We start from the raw sequence: 23,786 nt of genomic DNA, 5'->3' as shown, positions 1-23,786 counted from the left end.
GGCAAAGGGTTCAAGCCCATACAGCCGTATTCATTATTAAATAATTAATTGTCAAAGCCATGTTTGCATTGTTTCTTTCTAAAAACGTAGAATAGCACGAGGAATAAATCATTTTTATGTTTTTTGATTCGTCAGGCCAAAGATGTATAACTTCTTGCGTGCATACATAAGTACACAAACAATTTATTTTTTCAGAGGCACTGACTTTTTACATTTCTTTTCAAAATAGTATCTTTTCTACATTTCTTTTCAATATCATTGTAACGTTACGTTACATATTGTCTAGTCGCTATTTCAAATGATATTTTCCAGATTATTCCAGTTAATATTTAGCAAGTGACGTTGGTATTTCGAACCAAATTAATGAATGCTTTTATGTTCGGCTGTGTTCGCTCCGTGATAATCTTCAAAGGACACTTCATCGGGTTTCCCTTTGGCGAACATAATATTAATGTGGTGTACGCGACGGTGTGTGAGTTTTATGGAGTGATTAAGGGAAGCTACGTGGGCTTTGTGATGTACAATGTTGGCTCTTTATTGGAGTACTTCAAATAAGTATATTTGTAGTTGTACTTTTTTTTGGCGCGTTAGGGAAAAAGTATAAGTGTGAATTTTTACGATGCGTGCGCACACTGACATTCAAACGACTCCCTGGCGTTAGTCAACTTACTTTTGCCAGTGGGAGGATCCTTTGCACAGGAAGCCGGCTAGATTATGGGACCACAACAGGGCCTATTTCTGCCGTGAAGCTACTGCTTACACCCTACTGGGTGTAAGCATTACTGTGTTGCGGTCGGAAGGGCGCCGGAGGTAGTGAAATTTGGGCAAAGGAGTCTTATCGTCGTGCTCGTCCCGTCCCTTGTTTTCATAAAAAACACGTGTATCGTCGTTCCAGTTCGGGCCTCGTTTCGCCCGAAAGCCTCCATTCCAAGGCTGTTTTGTCCCAAGAGCCTTGGACCCAAGCCAAATTACTGGGGAAATGAGACTTAACATCTTATGTCTCAAGGTGATGAGCATAATTGTAGTACCGCTCGGTTTTTCTGGGTTTTTCAAGAATCCTGTGTGGCATTACATTGTATTGGGTAGGGCGTATCTATTACCATCAGCTGAATGTTCTGCTCGTTTCGCCTCTTATTTTCATTAAAAAAAAACTAGAAACCATTTGTACTTGTAAAATCATTTGTAAGAAACTCTTGTTACTCATGTCTACTGCACCAATACAATACAAGCAATGGATAAAATTTAAATAAATTTCAGTAAAATGTTGTAAAATAAAATAAATAAAATCATTTCTTTCTAATTAAAAAGAAATCTATACTAATATTATAAAGCTGCAGTGTTTGTTTGTTTGTTTGTTTGAACGCGCTAATCTCTGGTACTACTGGTCCGATTTGAATGATTCTTTCAGTGTTGGGTAGTCCATTTATCGAGGAAGGCTATAGGCTATGTTTTTTTTTCAAAATTAGGGATGCGTAATAAAATTGCTATTTTGTAACACAAGGTGTAAAATCGAAAACCTATTTTTGAGTGCGCTGCAAAAACTATTGATAATAGAACAAAATGATGTACAGGCTATAATATAGGCAATATTTTATTACTTATAAAACTATCGCGTGAATTATACTTTATATGGCAAAACAACGTTTGCCGGGTCAGCTAGTATAGTCATATTTAAGTAAACGTTATTTAACTTAATTATGCGGGACCATATGCGTACTTATAAATGATAATTCATTTATAAGTTGTATTTAATACCTTCTTTAATATTTAATATTGCTTTTTCTACCACAGAGTAGGAATAGGGATTTCTACAAACGTGCAAGGAATATTTTTTTTAAGGATTTTGGTTTTATTAAGGCTGTTAGTTTTCACTTTCCATTAAACGAACCAAACTCGCTTGCTAAAAAAAATTCAGTTTAGTTTTCCTTTTTCAAAGTAACTGAAGTCAGAAATCTCTAAATGATCTTTGTTAGTGAACAGCAAATTAACAATAATTTAAGTATAAAGGCATAAAAAGGCATTTATTTTTCTCAAAATTGATTCTTTTAGAATTCTTTTTGATGTCATTTCTTATACTACTAGATACTACTACCGCTTCGGAAACAAATGGCGCTCTGAGAGAGAAGAAGCGGCGCAAGAAACTCTCCCAGCATTCTTTTTTTTTGCGCTCTTTTCAATAAAAATATACAATATTGTACAGTCATTTCTATCGCTATAAAATAATCACAATCTAGTCCCAGGCTATCGGATCATTTAGATATTCAGCAGTGGAGTAATAGGATTTACGACAGAGCCATTTTTTTATAAAACATTTAAATTTATTAATAGATAATGCCTGAACAGTGGCTGGGACTTTATTGTAGAAGCGTATACATTTACCCTTAAAGCTATTATGTATCTTATGAAGCCTACTAGAATTAGTTACAAGCAATCCCTTATTTCTAGTGTTATAATAATGAAAATCACTATTAAGAGCATAAATGTGACGATTTTTTGAACATTTATTTATTATTAAGGTATCCTTATTATACGGTGCCTCGTATTGAATAGCTCGTGAGGTCTAACCACACGATTACCTTTATAAGCTAATAGTTAATAATTAAAAAACATTCACAATGAATAATAATTCAGCTTGCTTTGTTCACAAATAATTGTGAAACCTCAATAATTTTCGCGTTATAAATACTTTGTGAATTGGTGATGCAATTCATTTTCGAAACGAGTGCTGATGTGTTTATAACATAAAGGTCCTTTCACACTGAACATAAGGCGCTAGTCACGAGGCCATTGTGCCTGGTGTGTGTGATAATCCTTTGTACACCGCAATGTAGAACACAATGCGTTTACTCAAATATATCTCATTATTGTGTGATTTTGTTGTACGTTTGTATATTACCGTCGTATTAATATTTTTCTTATGAGACACTTATTAACTTTATTTATTAACTAGGTATTACCCGCGGATTTGCTCGCGTTGAATCCTAAAGATAAATATCAAAGATTACATTACATTACAATAGTAATTGAAGTAATTAATCAATTTGATAACTGTACTTTATATCTCTCATATTCGGTAAGTAGGTCCTTATTACCCCCAAATGGGGCTTGTAGGTGAACAATTAGCGATCTAGGGTAATAATGTAGCTAGAAAAGCCCTAGGGCGTAAAGTAATTAAAAAAAAACTCTTCACTCTTTCAAAAAGTTCGCGTATATCTAACCATCATACTGGCAATAGACATCATGCATTCAGCCCAATGACAAAAGAGGTCGCTTCGCTATTCAGCCTTGTCTTCGTATGAGTATAATAATCATCAATTTTAAATATCGAACGGCGAAGCTCAATTTCGTTCTTGATGAAAATAATTTAAAAAAAAAAGATGAAAAATGGCGGGAATAGAAAACTTTTACTTTAAGTATTGTTTGTTTTTGGGATTTTTTTTATAAATACGTGCAAATTAGGAAAAAAACATGATTTCTGCAAGTGATGAAGATATATGCTGCACTCCCGATTTAATGAAAATGGAAGCTGAAGCAGCAATTAACAATATTTTATTATTGTAATGCCAGTTTTTTTCTACTTACCTCACAATCGAGATGTAAAGAAGAGTAGTTAGCTCGGGTGGAAGCATCAATTGCACCCTCGAACTATAGGCGCCCTCGCTATGCTCGTGCGCCTAAATACCAGTGGGAGGCTCCTTTGCACAGGATGCCGGCTAGATAATGGGTACCACAATGGCGCCTATTTCTGCCGTAAAGCAGTAATGTGTAAACATTATTGTGTTTCGGTCTGAAGGCCGTCGTAGCTAGTGAAATTACTGGGCAAAAGAGACTTAACATCTTATGTCTCAAGGTGACAGGCGCACTTGTAGTGCCGCTCAGAATTTTTGGGTTTTTCAAGAATACTGAGTGGCACTGCATTGTAATGGGCAGGGCGTATCAATTATCATCAGCCGAACGTCCTGCTCGTCTCGTCCCTTATTTACATAAAAAAAAATATCTCGGACCGCAATTGATGCCTTACAGCCCTTGGCTACTAATCTACTATTATTGCTTGGTCCAGCCAAGTCAGTCATCAGTATTTAAAAATTACTACATGCAACGTACCTGTAAGTTTCAAAAACTGAAACATTATTAAATTAATTTACTACAACAAAAGTTAAAAAATATTTTACTATAACAAAAGTAAATAATTTTGGGTTTTTATAATTTTAGAAGATAAAATAGGGAGAAAGGTGTACTTATATCTCCCAAAATATTTTATTACCCTTTTTTTTAATAAAAAGTATCCTATGTATCCCAGTCATGTATGTTTAAATGTATTTATGTATGTTTATATGAATTTATGTATATTTAAGTAAGTATATTGTATTAAATATATCATTGTCTTGTAACCCATAACACAGGCTATATATGTTTAACTTGGGGCAAGATAATTTGTGTAAAAAGTGTGTCAATATTATGTTCTTCCTTTGAGAAAACCTTTGAAAATATGACGTGTACAAAGTTACATGATAATCGGTTACTTGAGCAGTTTCAGTGTAAAAGCTTAGCAAAGAAAAACATTTACATTTATAGTAATACTAGCTGACCCAGCAAACGTTGTATTGCGACCTAAAGTAATAAAATAATCAATAACTAAAATTTTTGGGGTATAAAATAGATGACGTCCGATTCTCAGATCTACCAAATATTTAAATCGTACATAAAATTTATCGTACTACAATAATGATTATATTCTTTATTTCCATCTTTCGGATCTGTGGATGGAACAGAATAACATAAAAATCGTGATACAAAAATAGTTGTTGATCGTAGACGAGTGAAAATTTGAAGTTGTATGTATTATTTCATACTGAATCATACTAAAATAAAGACAAAAAGTTTTGTTCAAAAATTAAAAAAGAATGTTAAGGGTGAACAACCCTTTTCACTTAGGGGTATGAAAAATAAATTGTAGCCGATTCTCAGACCTACTGAATCTTATATATAAAATTCTCGTGTCACAATGTTCGTTCCCGTACTCCGTTGAGTAGGTCTGAGAATCGGCCAACATCTATTTTTCGTACCCCTAAGTAATAAGGGTAGTTCACCCTTTTTTTTTTTTTTTAATTTTTGGACGAAATTTTTTGTTTTTATTTTTTTATAATGTGGCACTAAAAAATACATACAACTTCAAATTTTCACCCATCTACGATCAACAGTTACTTTTGTATCGCGATTTTAATATCGGCAATACAACGTTTGCTTTGTCAGCTAGTATGTATATAAAATTTGGTAATAATCAGTAAAGCCGTTTCGGAGGAGTAAGTAACTAACACTGTGACACGAGAGTTTTATATATAAGACTAGCTGATACCCGTAACTTCTTCCGCGTACACACATGAATAAGCACGTAGTACTTATAAATATCTTTATATCTTAAAAGTTTATTAACTTTATGTTAAATGAACACATCGCCATACTTAATCAATTAACATAAAAGTAATTTCTTTCTTTAAAAGTAATCCACCAAATACGGTAACCTAAAATTAAGTTTATTTTTTACCTCCTGAGAAAGTTAGAAAGATATAAAAATTCTAATTAGTTATTCATTTTTAAATGTTTTATTATTTTTATTTGATTTCTGAACAACAGGGGACACATCAAAGGAAAATAAAAATCGTTGTTTTTATTTAATTCCGAGCATTTTCTTATTTATTCACCTTTTAAACCTTCCCTGGACTTCCACAAATAATTCAAGACCAAAATTAGCCGAATCGGTCCAGCCGTTCTCGAGTTTTAGCGAGACTAACGAACAGCAATTCATTTTTATATATATATAGATTAAGTAGAATTAAATCGGCTTTACTCACGATTAATCGGTGTTGGTACGTACTAGTCTCGAACCATACGGAGATCCTTCATCTCTTGTTCTGATAAATAACTAAAATTAAAATTAAAAGTACGATTCAATTTCTTTTTGCCCTTGTCCTTGCGAAACGAGCTCGTAAATCATGATAGTATTCTCTGTGCACTTGATGCAAAACTTCGATTATTGCGATTCCAAATAATCGAATGGCAACACGTATTTCGTATCACGATTATCTCACATATATCACGATGGAAGTCGCAATCGTAGTGGTCATGGTCTCACTGGGGGGTCAAAGTTCGCTTGGACACGTACCCGTCGAACATTCTATATTATTGTGTGTCTTTGTAAAATTTTAGAACAACTAAAATAATGCCAATAAATGGTCGATACGTAAATTGCCTCCTATGGACTTCTATTAACATTTAATGTGTTGCGAAGAAGAATTAATCATCATTTATCACCAGTGGAAGGCTCCTTTGGATGCCAGCTACATTATGGGTACCACAACGGCGCCTATTTCTGCCGTGAAGCAGTAATGTGTAAACATTATTGTGTTTCGGTCTGTAGGGCGTAGCTAGTGAAATTACTGAGCAAATAAGACTTAATATCTTATGTCTCAAGGTGACGAGCGCAATAATTGTAGTGCCGCTCAGATTTTTTGGAGTTTACAAGAATCCTTAGCGGCACTGCATTGTAATGTATAAATAATTTAAAAAGTATAAATTGTAATGTAATAACGCAGGGCGTATCAATTAGCATCAGCTGAAAGTCCTACTGGTCTCGTCTCTTATTTACATTAAAAAAAATTATAACATCTTTTTAAAATATTTAAAAAATAGTTTAACTGAATCTTTAATTATAGTAGTTGTATGTAGGAGTAAATTTATTGTTGAAGTAGGTACTAAAATATTTTTTTTTATTGAAAAAAAGTTCAGACGAGGTATACCTGGTAAGTGATACGCCCATTACAATGCAGTGCTGCTCAGAATTATTGATTGAACCTAAAATTACTGCTTCACGACAGAAAAATGACCAAAGTGTAAAAGGTACCAAAGTGGATGTGTGGCGGTCCTCCATAGTGCGGTTTTCAAGGAGCTTTCTTCCTCGTACTACAAAGCTGTGGAATGAGCTTCCTTGTGCAGTGTTTCCGGGACGATACGACATGGGTACCTTCAAAAAAAGCGCCTACCTTAAAGGCTGGCAACGCTCTTGTGATTCCTCTGGTGTTGCAAGAGAATGTGGGCGCCGGTGATCACTTAACACCAGGTGACCCGTACGCTCGTTTGTCCTGCTATTCCATAAAAAAAATGTGGTGGAAAGCTTCCATAATATAACAATACATTCAATTCGTAGTAGTAGTGTTTGTTCCAAATAAAGATATACTTACTTACAATACATATCTAATATATATAAATTACGTGACACGTTGTTTGTCCGCGATGGACTCCTAAACTGAACAGATTTTAATTTTCATGGAGTGCAGTTTAGTCCAACTTGAGAGATAGGATAGTTTTTCTTTCGATTTGGGACCCAAAATTATTTTTATTTCCAATATTTATTTTGTTTGGACATATTTTCTGTGAGAGTATTTTTGACGCGCGGTTTGACAGTTCTGCTGTGAAACAATTTCATTATAACAACAAGGAGCATACGTTACGAAATAATTCTTGATGTTTTGAAATATTATTGGCAAATTCCTATACAACAGTATTTTTTTTTTATTATCTACAGAACATTGTCTGCCGGGTCAGCTAGTATTATGTGAAACATAATATGATTGAATCTATTTAGTAATCTAGTTGTATATCGAAAGCCTTTTAAGACTATCTAACCATAAGAGTTAACTTGTAAGTTTTAAATTAGATAAAATTCCGCAAGCCAACACAAACATTACCACACCTCGGTCCTAAAACACCGTAATCTATACAAGCTCGTTTAAAATGCCTCTCGAATCAGATTCGCCTCCAACCTTTTAAAGTGGCAGGAGGTTTTGGTAAAAAAATAAATGTGTTCAAATGGAAGCCGATTAGCCAAGTGAGCCATTGAGATGGCATTCGAGTGGATCGGTCGTCTAGACTCTAGACGTATCATCTACTCGTTGTTTTCGATATATTTATCGGTTTTGGTAAATGTCGCATTTAGATACTTGAGTTTAAGCATGGCTACAATGTCAGATCTTATTGCTCCCTTTCGATGGGTCAACTCCATTTTTTTGCTCCTAGCGTGCCCAATCATAGTCGCTCATAAAATTGTTTTTTTTTTAATGAAAATAAGGGACGAGACGAGCAGGATGTTCAGATGATGGTAATTGATATGCCCTGCCCATTACAATGCAGTGCTGCTCAGGATTAATGAAAAACCCAAAAATTCTGAGCGGCACTACAATTGTTCTCGTCACCTTGAGGCGTAAGATGTTACGTCTCATTTGCCCAGTAATTTCACTAGCTACGGCGCCCTTCAGACCGAAACACAGTAATGTTTACACATTCGTGGTACCTATAATCTAGCCGGTATCCAGTGCAAAGGAGATTGTCACTGGTGAAATAACTAATTAATAAGATAATAAAAATGAAAATACCAGCAGTGCGCTCGTTCATAAGCATAAAATACAATTTGTAATGCTTTTACAAACGCGCCAAAAGAAATACTTAAAAGTTTAAATATAAATCTTTCTTCTGGTATAATTATGATGACAGTAGGAACATACTCAGTCGAAGTAGGTGAGGCACTGATTGGTTGATTACATAATGTATGTCACAAGTTCCATGACAATAACCAACAAATTGAAATGCACATTAGTAGTATTTAAGACTTCCGATCATAATTAAGGTGCGTTTTGTTTCTATAGTGTTTAGGGATCAGTAAGTTTGATTTTCAAAGTCAAATATTTTTATTCAGAATAGTATGTGACATTAATTATTGAAAGTCAAAAACTACCACCTCGAATCCTTCGAAATCGAATACCTCAGACCTGAGAAGAATGGGCGCAACAAACTCAGCGGGCTTTTTTTTTCATCTAAAAAATATGTTTACAAAGTAATATTGTACAACTAAACTTATTATTTAATAGCCTGAAAGCGGTCGCTCCATTGCCAATTTGTGGTATCATTAAGAAAGTCATTTATGTTGTACCCTTAACACACGAAATTTGAATAACGTAATTCTTTTGTTTTGAACATTTTCTGGGATCTTGTTGTAAAAGCATATACATCGCCCCAGAAACGACTTACAAACTCGACTTAGCCGAGTAGTAGGCATTATAAGCTTATGTCTGTTCCTGGTGTTAACATTATGGTTATGACAGCTTCTAGCAAATTCACTTATGTGTCAAGATGTTAATTTCTTGAAATTTTGCTGTCAATGATTCTTTATAGGATTACATCAAACATTATTGACTTACTTATTTATTTATGATTGTTTCAAATATAGTGCATCGTGTGCAACGCAGAGCTGCTCGAACTGTCGGTGCTCTGTGTACGGATAGATCACTTCGCACTGCCAAAGAATATATAATACTCGTAGTAAAAGTACGGAAGCCTCACTCCGCAAACAATTAAAGAAATAGGGACTCTGGCGGTCATACAATAAGGCGTAATTCAGATTGCACAGCGCTACCAACATACATTTTTATTTACCTAGAAGTTGCCTCTCTTTCTATGGCGTGACTCTTACCTCTTCTAACGACATTAGGGTTGACTTCTTTACCTAAAACTATACCTACCTAGTATCTGGTCATCTTATCAAATTGCTCAGTTTTTGCTACGACATGGACCTTCAAAAAACTGCGACCACCTTTCTAAATAACCGGCAACGTTCCTGTGGTTCCTCTGGTGTTGCAAGAGAAAAGAGCGGCGGTGATCACTTAACATCAGGGGACCCGTAAGCTCGTTTGTCTACCCCTTTCAGAAAAATTCCTGATTTAAGAAATGTAACCTTTGTTGAATATGTTCAGATGTAAACGCGATATTTTTTGATGTAGATGCATCAACATAGGATCTGCATCGAAATGCAAAAATACAATTCATAGATAAATAGATCATTCCAGATTAACTATTCTATCTATTGCTGTAACAAATCTAGTGTAAAATTAAATACTTTATACATACACAATAACCCTGTTTAAGTAGACATCTTTATATCTTCATTTTGTATTAGAATCGTTTAAGAAATACATATTACTAGTGGACCCAACAGACGTTGTCCTGTACACATGTTTTAAATTTGAAAAATCGGTCCAGCCGTTAGGAGCAGTTCACTAACATACACATGAGCAGGAGAATTATATTACTTATATGGGCGGAATTGAGAATCTAAACCAATCACAAATTCACTGAAACAAACAAAAAAGTCATCAAATTCAGTCCAGCCGTTTAAGAGGTAGTTTAATTTTGAATCTAAACCATTTTCGAATCCACCTGAAGACACACACCAATCTCATATTCACTGGAACACACAAAAATATCATCAAAATCGGTCCAGCCATTTAGGAGGTAGTTCAATTGTGAATCTAAACCATTCTCGAATCCACCTGAATACACACAGAAAGTTTCATTAGAATCGGTCCAGCCGTCTAGAAGGAGTTCAGTGACACACACGCACACAAGAATTATATATATAAAGATATATACTCCGCTATGATGTTCATTTATGGACATTCTTAGTCAAACAAATAAAATTTGACAAACAACATTTTATGAACGATGCGGGACTCGAACCCACGACCTCCGGCGTTCGGTGCCGGTGCTCTAATCAACTGAGCTAACCGTTCGAGTACCGCCTCGCTATAAAATATTGTTTGCTTTGTTCAACTCTCAGGTTGTGGCTTCATCTTCAGGATCCACTTTACAGTTGATAACCTGCTCAACCCCAATAACCTGCTAAACAATATCCCGAGAGTCCCGCATCGTTCATAAAATTTTGTTTTTCAAATTTTATCTGCGTATTAATCCTAGAAGTGAGGGTTATCACTTTAAAAACATAACATATTCTCAGTTAAAGTTACTAAATCAGGAGTCCAACAATGTACGGAATCTCGGCCATTACCTTATTTGTTTTTTACTTTGATGAGTCCATTATCGTTAAATAGATTTCTCGTCGCAATTAGCCGCTTTAAACTGTCGCTTACATAAATGTTTTGGTCTTCGTTAACTGTATTTTAAACTTTACGTTTTAACTTTAAACTTTTGTAATGAAATAAGCAGTTTTCTATAATTTGTCATAAAGGGTTGCTGCGTAATAGTTAGAACTGTTGGCTCTCACCGGCTTCTGTTTCGATCCTCGCTCGCCACATACTAATGTGGCTTCGGTTATCGAATTCATATCGATAGGCTACCAACAAAAAATGTAATTCTAGCCTGTAATAAAATTGTTTGCTGTGTTTTTCTTTGCGGTTCTTTTCCCAGTAGACATTAAGTTTTGCCAAGAACTAAGTACCTAAGTAAACTCATTAGATTATAAGTTTCGATTTTTAGGATGGAACCCTAATAGCCTATGAATGAATAGAACCCTAGTCAATTGGCAAAAAACTTAACCCGTATAGATTCGTCGTGTCTGTCTGTTTGTCCGTCCGTATGTCACAGCATTCACAGACACTTTTTTCCAAAACTATAATAACTATACTGTTGAAACTTGGTAAATAGGTTGAGCTAATGAGAAGAAGTAGCAACAAACTCATTGCCACTACCTTATAGATACTTCCATAGACTAAGAATATACTGGCTTACAGACGACCTCAAACCCCGACAACGCGTAACCAATTATTGTTTTTCTTTGAAGAGTCAAGTGCGGCTGACTGTTTACGACTTGTCACTCAAAATCAGTAACAATCACAATAGATTCGCTTTGCTTTTCATGTTCTTATCTCTCGCACGCGTTGTTTGCTATGTAAATAATATATAGTAATACTTATACACCTTCATAGTAAATAATGACTAGGTTATCAGCTGAGCTGTGATTGGTCACTACTCCATTATAATTATGTGTCTCGTTTGTTTAGAACAATTATAACACACGTCTCAACGAGATATCAACTAATTACTGCCCACAAGATAACATTGAGCGGTCTGTGTATTATATTCATAACTGCTACGGTATTATGTTGGTACATGTTAAATATATTTATTCTTAGGATATTATGTATTCAAATGATTGCGAAACTGAAGTGGCAGGGTGCAAAGTTCGACGGACAGATGGGGCAGAAAAGTCCTCGAATGGCGACCACGTACCGGAAGGCTCGGTGTTGGTAGGGAATACGTTGGATGAGGGTGCGTAGGACGGATCGTCGTGGAGATATTTGAGGGAGACCTTTGACCAGCAGTGGAGGTCTTCCAAGATGATGATTGATTGATGATTGTGTATTCTATTAAATAATCATTGTTTACAGTTAAACATAATGACTAGGTACCTGCAGATATAAAACATATCTGTTTTTTAAAATTCAAAAATAGGTAGTCTAATTTTTGCTATCGTGAATTTTGAATTAATTTTCTCCAACTTTTTTATAATTTACTTCAATGTTATTTGTGAATTATTTACTTCGGTTAGTTTTGCTCTGACTCATCATGCTCCCTTATACGATTCGAGGCGACTTGAGCCAAGCATGACGGCTCAGTCCCGACCAATACCTGGTACAAAATGAAGTGGGCACGCAAGGAATAAAGAATTTCTCACTAAGAAACTCTGAAGTACGGCTCGCAGTATTTGGTCACAGATTATGAATAATTTGACGTATCAAAGTTAAAATGTATTCGATTGTCCAAGTCCGCGATGACAGAAACAGCATCAAGCAAGCCATAAAATAAGTAAAAGAGTACGTACTTATTTTGCTCTATGAAATTCAAAATGGCGGCGCAATAAATTCACGTTTGTCACAAATAATTTTATTGCCTCGTTAATAATTATTGCACAAGCACCCACATATCCGCAAACATTGTATTTCCCTTTTTAGAATACAAAAGATAACGCAAATATGAAATCATATTGATACAATGTTGAAGACAATATAAATTATACGTAGGTGATGAACAAACGTAAATTATGCATGAAAATCAAAAGTTATTGCGTTCTATTTTAGCTAAGTAAGTTATACGTAAGTACGTGTAACAATTGAAGGCATCCTTTATTTTAGAAATATTACATTTCTTTATTTTTAAGGGGGAATTTAACCTTTAAAACGAAATCTAAACAAGATCAACTTGAAAGTCCGTACTTTCATCGAAATGTCAGGTTTTTTGTCAGGACTTTTCAAATTACTCAAATTCAAATATTTTTATTCAAAATAGGATTCAAAATCACTTATTGAATGTCAAATTACCACCCATTCAAAAGAGACTGCAGCAGACCTGAGAATAACGGGCGCAAGAAACTCAGCGGGTTTTTTTTTTATATAAAAATATGGATTACAATGACGTGATATCGTACATTAATTTTTTTTAATTAAACAGCCTGAGGGTGTTCGCTTTATTCCAAGTCAGTGGTGTCATTAAGAAAATCATTCATGCTATAGTAACCTTTCCTACACAAACGTTTTTTAACAATTCTTTAAAATTTCGTAACACATTTGTTTTGTACATTTTCTGGGATCATATTGTAGAAGCATATACATCGCCCAACAAAAGACTTACTAACTCGACCCAACCGAGTAGTAGGCATAACAAGTTTATGTTTGGTCCTCGTGTTAACATTATGAATGTCACAGTTTCTAGAAAATTCCTCAATGTGCTTGTGTACATACAGAACATTATCAAAAATGTATTGAGAAGCAACAGTCAAAATGTTCATTTCTTTAAAATTTTCTCTTAATGATTCATAAGGACTTATAAATCGCGCGAATAGCCATCTTCTGCAGCACAAAGATGGTTAAGTGGTAACCCTACTTGTACGTCTTTGTCCCATAAAAAAACAATATTGTCGAATAGTCGAATCTATTTGTAAATGGGTCGACTGGAAGTGAATTAAACCTTCGTCCTCCACGTTGAAATAACCTGGCTTGAATCTGCACCGCATGCGTCAAATCAACACACATTACCGGCTCGAATGACCGATGCACTATGCATCACTATAAATACACGTTTAACTCTCATTTCTAATTGAATATCAAATATAATGAAACATTTTCAATGACGCAAACATAATTTAATACTCGTTTCAGTGCTAGTTTTGTTTCAGTTATTATTAATATTGATACTGCTTGATTGCGTGATATTTTGTGTCGAATTAGCCGATTTCAAGAGGAATGAATTATATCTTTGAGCTCTGAGATATTCACCATGAATCCTGAACGGCACTGCATTGTAATTGGCAGGGCGTATAAATTACCATCAAATGCTCGTCTCGTCCCATATTAAAAAAAAACCCCTTTGCAGAAAACCTTTGCCCAAACGCAGCAGCTCTTATAGGTAGATTCATTTAACGATATCACAAAAGAACGCCCGTTGCATACGGACAGATTCACAAACGGATTACATAAACACTTTCGTCCTTGATACCACTGAGGGTACTATTTATATCCGACAGATGCTCCCGTGTCCCGTGCTGGGCTATTTCAAGATCACTCCCCCGTAACTTGGAGCAGCCCTTACGCGGCCCTCTCTCCAAAACGAGAGGGAATTCCGCTGAGCACACGCGTCGACTTTGCAAACATTTTGTTTATGTCGATTATGAATAATACTTTTAATCTATCAATTATATATTTGACGATCCATATGGCCCAGTTGTTGGTGGCCCTGGTTTCACAAGTTAGGAGTCCAGGGTTCGAATCCCGGTTGGTGCTTACATTTGTGTGATGAATATGAATATTTCGTTAACTTGGAACCCATAAAACTTTGCGTCATATGCCTATCTTGGGGCAAGATAATTTGCGTGATTGTTTTTAATATTTATTCGTTTATTTTTTATAATATATTTTAGCTAGCTTCTACCTGCGACTTTGTCTGGTTGGACTTTTATAACATTTATAAGCCAACTTTGTTCGTTTAACAAAATTACCTTCGACTGATTTTCCTGATTCACATAGGTGTTGGATAGAAACAGTCCGGTTTCTCTATTGAAATTTAGAAAAAAAATACATATTATTTAATGGCACATTCTCATATTAACATTGTTTTATTTGGGGAAAGTAAATGTAATTCAATGTTACTTAAAAGGTACTTCTCACTATTTGGTAGTCTTTTGTAGTTTTGACCTTGATTTAATATTCGAATGGTAAAATTTAAAAAAGTATTTATTATGAAGTTTAGGACTAATAGGGTATCTAATCGTGTTCCGACTTGACGTTCACATCACCAGATATTCACCATTGTTGGCCTATTAGGTTTTATTTTAAGTCAGATCGTCATGGATAGGTCCAAATTCAAGTATTCAAAATAGGATGTGATATCACTTATTAAAAGTCAAAAACTACCACCTATTCCAAAAAGTATGCCTCAGACCTGGGAAGAACGGGCGCAACAAACTCAGCGGGCTTCTAGATAAATGTAATGATCTTGACTTGATTAGTAAGTACTCACATACTTTCTTCACAGAGATTCTTTACTCACATACCCAGGACGAACATCAAAACCTTAAAAATATCGTTTCAATATTCACAATTCGTGAGTTTTAACTTATCTGTGGCACCTGTTTTTTTTATGAAAAAAAGAGACGAGACGAGTAGGACGCTCAGCTGATGGTAATTTATACGCCCTGCCCATTACAATGCAATGCCGCTCAGGATTCCTAAAAAACACAATAATTCTGAACGGTAATACAATTGCGCACGTCAACTTTAGACATAAGATGTTAAGTCTCATTTGCCCAGTAATTTCACTAACTACGGCGCCCTTCAGACCGAAACACAGTAATCCTTACACATCGTACCCAAAATCTAGCCGGCATCCTGTGCAAAGGAGCCTTCCATTTTACTGCTATGAAATTTAATGACGTGGCTCGTATCTTCTATACGTAAATATAATTTTAATTACTTGAAACAATTACAATTAATAAATTAGGAACCAACAGATTTAAATTTTATACAGTCCGTTACCCATTCTTACAATAAACGTGCTATAGAAGCTTATAGCGAACACATAACGATATAGTTTAGTAAACCTCATCGTACGAACAACTTCCTCCATATTCGGTATAACCCTCGAATCGGTACCAAACATTTGGTTGGTAGTTTTTGCTTGCATTTCAATAAAATGTTTATCGCCGTCGCGCCCGGTCTGCACATGTGCCTCTCCGCTCTCGACTTGAGATTACTTCAGAATTTCCAGATTGCCACCCTGGGCAAAAAATATATAAATCTAACGAACAAAAAATGACCCAATACCGTTCAGGATACTGTTATATTAAGCTGTATTTCAATTTTATCTGTTATATTCGGATTTCTGTGCTATCTGTACTGTTCGAGTTGAGATAATTAGATTGTAGAAGTGTTAGGATAGGTCAACAAAGACTTTAGATCATTTATATGTCTAGAAAGACTATGACAGCTGTGAAAACTACGGAAAAAAATTGAGTTTAGGACTTACCTCTTTTTTGAGAAATGCAGGCACACTACCACAAATTGTCATACAAGTTGCGTGTGTAATAGCTTTTCAGTTGTCACGCACACTGTACTAATATTCCTGGCCTGTTTTTATCGGTTGTCTAACAGCAAGAGACTCTATCTAGACGTATAATTTATCTAAGACTAAAACGTATGTACACGATCATATAAAGAAAAAGGGAGAAAACTACGTTAAGACCGTGCAAATATTTGAATCGCCAATAAAATTTATAACAGTACTCATCGTTACAAGTTGCTTGCGTTGAGAAAAATTGGCAAGAAAATCAATAATTGTTCTTTTAAAATCATTTTATTATTTTAAAACCAGGGTCATAACATGACCTTAAGAATATATATATAATATAAATTGTTGAAATTTATAATTAAGTCAATAATTAGTCCTAACAGTTACTACGATAATTTTAATTACATTATCAGTAATAATCAAAATTGTACATTTCTGTGAGTCAGTAGGTGAATCGAATTGTTTTAAACTATCATTTATCTTATGTTACTATAATAAAGTACTATCAATAACTTTTTTTAAATATAATTTTTAGGCAACGCTTTAATATTTCTTGGAAGATGATTTTAAGACCTTTACACTCATAACAGTAGCGTTATTTTGATTTAGCACTGATCTACCAATACTCTAACCAACTTACGGCCGTTCCCAATATACTATCTACAGATAGATATAAATTACTACCTTCTACTGTCAGTAATTAGCGGTCAATAATCTGAAACTGTCCCAATATAACCGATAAGTCATTCTTATCGCTTTAAATTGGGACGCGTGAATCGCAATTTCCATACAAAATTCTATCGCTGGTAAGCTATACGTCGTCCCATTGACAGACGGCGTGTACGGATAAGGTGAGTTACCGTCGATAAGTTTATTGGGCCAGAAAAGTCAACGATAGTTACGATTTTTATCTCAAGTAAGAGATAGACTGAATATTGGGAAAGGCCGTTACAGGTAATAACATTTTTATTTTAATCACATGTTAATCTAAATTGCTTTAAATTGCCTTAATATTTCTGAAATGCCGTGCAGGTGTTATAAACCACTCATTTCTATCGTATGATAATACCGTTTAGTAGTAATTTCAATGTTATCATTCTCACATCGTATTGCAGTGTGCATCTGCATTACTATGCATATGTGTGCATGGACTGGCATGGCGGGTGGATGCATGCGACCCACGGGTTATCATATCCTGTTCTCATTTTAAATTTACAACATAATAGTTTTTGCTGTGCGGGGATGCTGCGTATATTATTATTCTGTCTCAACATTTGAAGGGCGGTGGGCTTTTGACGCGATAATGTAAATATAAAGAACAAATTGTATTATTTTAGGGTTATCGTTGTTTTTGTCTCATTTTAATGTGGGTTGGCTTTTTTGAATTATTGACAGGTCGCCAATGAAATGATCTGTAGACATGGTGTAGGACAAACTCGGTGTTGAAGACACAATCTATACTAATATTATAAAGCTGCAGTGTTTGTTTGTTTGTTTGAACGCGCTAATCTCTGGTACTACTGGTCCGATTTGAATGATTCTTTCAGTGTTGGGTATTCCATTTATCGAGGAAGGCTATAAGGCTAGGTTTTTTTTTCAAATTAGGGATCCGTAATAAAATTGCTATTTTGTAACACAAGGTGTAAAATCGAAAACCTACCTAAAACTGCAAAAACTATTGACAATACAACAAAATGATGTACAGGCAATATTTTATTACTTATAAAACTATCGCGTGAATTATACTTTATATGGCAAAACAACGTTTGCCGGGTCAGCTAATTTGTAATAAAGTGCTTAGCCTGTACAGGATTAGTATATTTTTATTGTTATATTTTGTTAAAAAAAAATCTATCGCGCAAACTACTTATCATGTTTAGAAACTGTACGGTTAATTTTTAATCACCGCTCAGGATTCTTGTAAATCCCAAAAATATTGAGAGACACTATAACTGCGCTCGTCACCTTGAGACATAAGATGTCAAGTATATTTGCCCAGTAATTTCACTATCTACGGCGCCCTTCAGACCGAAACACAATAATGTTTACACATTACTGCTTCACGGCAGAAATAGGCGTCGTTGTGGTACCAATAATCTAGCCGGCATCCTGTGCAAATGAGCCTCACACTGGTAAAGTGTATGATATCAAAATTTGTAGCATGTCGTGCGAAGGTGGAATTCGGCGGCAGGAATCAAGTAAAACAGCTCTTGGGAATTCTCTTCCTGATATAATATGCGGTAGAAGCGACGTCTCTACGCAACGCCAAATGATCTAGCCGTGCACGGAGCACTTCCAGTGCTGTTTCCAATTCGAACAGCTATGCGTTGCAGGCGGTCAAATGAAAAACAAATCAATATTAAGAACAATGGCTACGTACAAATTGATTTAAATCGTGTTTGCCGATACGGCACTGTACGCGTTGCCGACACAATTAGAGCAACGCGTAATGTGTAGTAATTGTTTATAAGGCTTTGCCGCGGACGCTTTGTCGGTGTTTATTGCGAAATTCGATTCGCGACCTAAAGGTGTGATTTCCCCTCCGCTCCCCACACGATAAGTTACTCATGAATGGTATACGAGACGGTAAGAAACTTTATTCGCGTCTATTTAGTATTCGTGGCATTCAGGCTATTTATATGGATTCTCATTATTTCATAGGCTTAAAACTTTAGAAGCACGTCACTAATGAAAAATAAACAAATACTATCTTATTCTACTTTTTAACTTCCTCTACAATACATTAAGTTCCACCTTCGCACGACACGCCACAAGTTAGGATATCATCCACACCATCTGGATGTGTGGCGGTCCTCCACAGTGCGGTTTTCACGGAGCTTTCTTCCGCGTACTACAACGCTGTGGAATGAGCTTCCTTGTGCGGTGTTTCCGGGACGATACGACATGGGAACCTTCAAAAAAAGTGCGTACACCTTCCTTAAAGGCCGGCAACGCTCTTGTGATTCCTCTGGTTTTGCAAAAGAATGTGGGCGGCGGTGATCAATTAACACCAGGTGACCCGTACTCTGAGAAAAATCCTTTCTACTCTAAGCTTTTATTTTTCATGCAATCAACTTTATTAATTGATATGCAATCCAATAAAATTACACAAATCCAAAGAGGATGTAAATACTACGTAATAAGAAGCGGGACTGCCTAAGTAAAAATTGAAATTTAGTTTAGTATGAAACGTGCAGTGATTTGACATAAGTTTGAAATAGTAGTATTTAAGTATCCTACAGTATTTCGATTAGCGACGAAGTATAATCCGGCTAAGTTTGAAAGCGAACATTCGCTTAAAATGTAATGGATTTCAGTTATCTCAGTTTTTTTACAAGAGTATAGCCGTCATCTGTCAATCTATTAGTGTCTGCACGTTTCATACAATCGAGTGAATCCCTTTTTTCTCAGAGAGATTCGCTAGGCTGCACAGTATCTAAGTTTTAATAATAAATAATTTAATACCTTTTGCACCAGTCAACCGTTTTATTGCGGCTTACTCAGAGCTGGCCAGTGTAATCCGTGATTAAATGTATTCTATCTCTTTTATGCACAGTTATGCAGACAGAGACATAATATACTTGATCTAGGATCACGATCATTGGTACACCTTGAATACTGACCGTAGACTACGCGTGCTTGATACTGGTAACTCTCGCACATCTTCGGAACGAAGAGCTGTTTCAACTGATTCTTGCCGCTGCATTCTATCTTCGCACGACATGCCACAAATTAGGATATCATCCCCACCATCTGGGTGTGTGGACGTCCTCCACAGTGCGGTTTTCAAGGAGCTTTCTTCCGCGTACTACGAAGCTTTGGAATGGGCTGCCTTGTGCGGTGTTTTCGGGACTATACGACATGAGTACCTTAAAAAATGCGCGTACACCTTCCTTAAAAGACGGCAACGCTCCTGTGATTCTCTGGTGTTGCAGATGAGTGTGGGCAACGGTGATCATTTAAAACCAGGCGACCCGTACGCTTGTTTGTGTTGCTTTTCCATAAAAAAATTGTAAGTTTCCATGATTATTGTCGCTTGAATCCAATTACAAGCAAGCAAGTAACTATAACATGTAGTTATTATAATATATTAACCGCCTTATTCATAATAAAACGCTTATCGATGGTGTAAACCTATATAAGCTATAACGTGTTTACAGGCTTACCTATGGAACGTTCGATAAAATTCTTTATTTTTAAACGTTTTACTTCTTTTAACTTATATATCTTTATCGTATAAGAAGTTACCATTTCGGTGGAAAATAAAGTCGGGAAGTCAAATTCAAGTCAAGTCAATTTTTATACTTTTTATTACATTTTATATCTGTTGTTTTGCAATAGTGTTTTTGAAGTTGGTTGTTTTTATATTTTTTTTATTAATTAGCTTAAAATAGGTATATAGAATGTTCCTAGCAATTATGAGTCATATTATCTTATTTTAATAGCCGATATTATTATTTATTAATATTATTTTAATCTCACAAATCATAACTGAGTAGTATTTATTATAAAAATCGCTACATTATATATTTTTATCGCCATTAATTGATCATTAGCCAATGAAAATTACTCTCATCGCACAAACATTAAGGGAATAAAAGAAAAATCGAAAATTTCTTTTTTTTACACCTTACGCTCCGAAACGAATGTACCCACATCCCTACATTATTAATAACTAACTAACAATAACTAAAGTCGACTAGGTTTCGATATTTTTGCAAACACAACGCGGGCTGAATAATAATGGTAAAATATTCGTCAGTCTCACGTTAAATATCATTGAATATTTCTGTAAAACGAAACTGTTTGACCTGAACGAGGCGCCGATTTTTTGTCCTCAACCTGACCTTTGCCTCAAATTATCACAGATCACATAAATTTCAGTATCCCGGCTATTTCTGAAGTGTAACGATTCATAAATGGGCTATGCTCTCGAAATTAAATCATAATTTATATTTAACTGGCATTGTGGAATGTATTTTTATAAGATAATAATTTATAATGATAATTAAATATATTTTTAATCCGTCAAATGTACTCAATGAATCGCAATAACTTTTCGCTACAATAGTTTGAAAAATAATTCTATTTGACAGCTATTACTAGCACTCGAAAACTATTATCAATCTGCACCACAAGATGGCGCTCAAAACTAAACTAGCGAAAATCAGCCAAACTGGCTGGTATTTGCTTATTTAAAAAAAAATAACTAGGTAAAACTTATATTATCGTAATATAGCAGATTGAGGTAGCCTGGAGGTGAATAATACGCTTTGTAACGGATATTAATAACTAAGTAGAATGAGTAATCTATTCAAGCTGCTTCTTATCGCCATTAAAGTTTCAATTGTCACTTCCTCGTATCTGTAACAAGAAGGATAATCCACAATGCGCTTACAATATGGTTCACATAAGAGAACCCTTAAGTCTCAATACACGGAACCCAGCTATTGCTCTGTCAAAACAATTACTATCTCTTTGATCACGCTTTAATTACAAAAGTTCGTCGAATACACTAATGAGCTTGATTAAAACAAATAAACACATTTATTTTGTGTACATTTGTTGATTCCAAGTTTTCATTGAAATTTCTAAGCTTTCGAACATCTGAATGCTGAATTGTAGGTTAATATAATTTTATTAAATCCTGACTAGATAATATTGAAAAAAATATTGGTCTTTCGAGTAGGTATGTATGAAAGGCAAAGTATTGCGTTTCAAATCTTGCTGGTGAATTGATGGGATGTTAATTAATAATCCCAGCAGCCAATAACTTGAATGATATTAAATCAATGAGATATCAAAAAAAGCGCGTACACCTTCCTTAAAGGCCGGCAACGCTCTTGTGATTCCTCTGGTGTTGCAAGATAATGTGGGCGGCGGTGATCACTTAACACCAGGTGACCCGTACGCTGGTTTGTCCTCCTATTCCATAAAAAAAATACATTATAGTAGGCAAAACCCAAACATTGGATGATATTATGGGTAAGTTCCGATATGCACTGCGACCACTGTACAGTGTGACGTCAATTTAGTATACTGTGAAGCCGTTAGCCAGTATATATAGCCAGTTTTACTGGTTACTATTTAAAACGGAACGCAACCCCGTATACTGTCAGCCGCATTTTTTGACGCAGCATTAAAATTAGTGTATTAAAGTTTTCTAGTTCATTAAAAAAACTGTTGTTGGAGTACTGTCAAATAAAAAATATTTGGGACTAAACTGTAAGTACTGCGAGTACCTTACCTCGAAAACGGCAGTGCTCACGAATTTATCTACAGTGATAGCACTGTGCAGTGCTCGCAGTGCATATCGGAACATACCCTTAATTCATTATTATTTTTACAACTGTGATGTCACGTCAAAATCTCCAATGACATTTGACAGATTTGATCGCATCAAGCGTTTCCATCATTTGCCAGCGCTCGCCCGCACGATATGCGTCACAGCGCGTGCGCTCGATTTGTTTATACAGCGGCGATCACAAAGATCGGTTGGAACGTTTCCTCTTTACGACCATCCCAACTGTGCTACTATCGGTATTGTTTTATCAATTTCAATAATTTATCTCCCTACCCGTGAACGGAACGCGTCTATCCGCACATAAAACTGTGATTTGATTTTCTGTAAACAATAGATGGTGTTGCCCGATGTTCGCTATTTTTAATACATTCTTGGTTTTATTTTGACGTTGATTACGGCATACGTCATTCTCATTAACAGGTTCTCGTTATTGAAACAATTTATTCGTTTGTTGATCTTTTTATTAGTAACAAATTTATTTCAGGTTTGTTTTGTGAGCTAGTGTTGTTTAAAATTTCGACTGATAAATAAGATGTAAGAACAAACGAATTCACACGTTAAATTTTTTACTATAGTATTTTATTACCTTATTTCTTTGTTAGTTACAGGTAAGGCAGCTAGGTAATAAGCTAATCAATTTAATTTACATAATTAATTCGTTGTACTAATATAAACTAGTAGATAAATCAAAATAGACTGGGCGCTACGTATATTAGTGTAAAACTCAATGCCAAACGAAACAAACTTTCTGTAATACCTAGTATGCGATATGCCAGCGCGTAACATTGACCCAGTGGCAAATAGAACGCGAATCAGTTTTTTTTACTGAAGTTCGGTGGCGGAACAGAAAAAATCTCGGACATTGAACTGAGTGCCTACTACCGGCGGCCATTGAGTAAATATGACAATAGTTTCACGCCAACTACGGGGATTTGTAGTCATTTCTTAGTGTAGTGCTTGGATAGATTTTGTCAAAAGTAACCCTATAATAATGACCTTTATAAATAAACATTACAAATAAACTGTTTTGACATTGCGCTCTAACTCGATATTTTAATATAATTAAAGTTGATGCACA

General features: G+C 35.2%; 2 protein-coding genes and 1 non-coding gene across 4 annotated transcripts in view; 2 read left to right on the top strand and 1 right to left on the bottom strand.

Annotated features, from left to right (window-relative positions):
• LOC126977843 (peptidyl-prolyl cis-trans isomerase FKBP8) overlaps positions 1-23,786 on the top strand; it is a 323,871-nt gene that overhangs the window by 141,415 nt on the left and 158,670 nt on the right. The window lies entirely within an intron of this gene.
• Positions 1-23,786, top strand: part of LOC126977836 (protein dead ringer) — a 199,790-nt gene that overhangs the window by 68,666 nt on the left and 107,338 nt on the right. The window lies entirely within an intron of this gene.
• Positions 10,546-10,619, bottom strand: Trnas-cga (transfer RNA serine (anticodon CGA)). Its single transcript has one exon. It is a non-coding gene; the product is annotated as a tRNA-Ser (tRNA).

Source organism: Leptidea sinapis, chromosome 46 (genome assembly GCF_905404315.1).
Source record: "Leptidea sinapis chromosome 46, ilLepSina1.1, whole genome shotgun sequence".
Taxonomy (NCBI): domain Eukaryota; kingdom Metazoa; phylum Arthropoda; class Insecta; order Lepidoptera; family Pieridae; genus Leptidea; species Leptidea sinapis.
This window is presented reverse-complemented; position numbering and strand designations above follow the sequence as displayed.